This window comes from Charadrius vociferus, unplaced genomic scaffold, assembly GCF_000708025.1.
Source record: "Charadrius vociferus isolate BGI_N301 unplaced genomic scaffold, ASM70802v2 scaffold277, whole genome shotgun sequence".
NCBI classification, from domain to species: domain Eukaryota; kingdom Metazoa; phylum Chordata; class Aves; order Charadriiformes; family Charadriidae; genus Charadrius; species Charadrius vociferus.
In genome coordinates this window covers 62,352-63,622 of record NW_009649183.1, presented here as the reverse complement: position 1 = coordinate 63,622, position 1,271 = coordinate 62,352, and the positions used below count along the sequence as shown (strand labels likewise).

The 1,271-nt window shown below is 53.7% G+C and overlaps 1 protein-coding gene across 1 annotated transcript in view; it reads right to left on the bottom strand.

The window, feature by feature from the left end:
* Nucleotides 1–1,271, bottom strand: part of KIF9 (kinesin family member 9) — a 34,163-nt gene that overhangs the window by 32,658 nt on the left and 234 nt on the right. The window lies entirely within an intron of this gene.

Here is a 1,271-nt window from a genome sequence, read left to right as displayed (position 1 = left end):
AGGGCCCTTTTTTGGGTGAGAGGTGGATGCTGAGCATCTGCAGCCCAGAGTGGGTGCCGGGAAGTGCTGGTGACAGCCCATCCCTGATGCTGCCCCTCATCCTGGGGACTGGGTGGGAGGTGGAGCCTCTGTCTCCATTGGGACCATCGTGTTTTTTTCCAGCAGCCAGGCAAAGTGATTCAATAAAATGTCTTCTTTTGGGAGGAAACGGGGCACCCCAGCCCTCCCCCCTCGTGTTTGGGTGGTGGTCCTAGCGTTGAGGAATGGCTTGGGAGGTCACACTATGGATGGGGTTGGTGCGTGTTTATGGACCAACCTCTGCTCCAACCCATGGGCAAAGAATCCTTTTTCCTGGGTAACCTTTATCTTCGAAGAACATCCATTTTCTTACATCAAAGAAATAATCTATAACCTTGGTAAATCCTCAGGGTTGCGTGCCTGGCTCTGCAGGAGTGGGCTCTGAGGGCTTTGAGCGTGACCAGCACCAGGCAGGAGATGCTGGAATGCTTCAGAGCAGGAGCTTGTGGGCAGAGAAGTTTGTTGTGGGGTGGGTGCGACGTGCACCTCCTAGGATTGGTTGAGTCATTCCAGAATTAACTCTGAAGTTTAATTAAACGAGAAGGTGTTTCCAAGCCTACTCATGCAGAAACTTTTCACCTACCTCCCGCTGCCAAAGAAGGAGCCGGTGAGGTTTGTGCCTGTCGTGAGGACCGCAGGACGCGTGATTGGGGTACACCCATAGTTCTTCCCCATTCATCAGCTATAAACTCCCGCAAAGGAGGACTGCTTCACAGGCTGAAGTGCTCGTTGTGAAGAGCACAGCCCTAGGCTGATCCTCCTTAGCAGAGGTTGTTACCTTCTAAGATGAGGTGTTTGCGATAGTCTGTGCCGTAACACAGAATCAGGTTGGAAGGGACCTTTAAAGGACATCTAGTTCAACCCCCTGCCCTGGGCAGGGACATCTTCCGCTAGATCAGGTTGCTCAGAGCTCCATCCAACCTGGCCTGGAATGTTTCGAGGGATGGGGCATCTCCCACCTCTCTGGGCAACCTGGGCAGGGGTTTCACCAACTTCACAGTAAAGAATTCCTTCCTGATATCTCATCTAAACCTCCCCTCTGCCAGTGTAAAACTGTCACCCCTCATCCCACGGCTCCCCTCCCTCATCCAGAGTCCCTCCCCAGCTCTCCTGGAGCCCCTTTAGGCACTGGAAGGGGCTCTGAGCTCTCCCCTTTTTGGCCTTCTCTTCTCCAGGCTGAACCCCCCCAACTC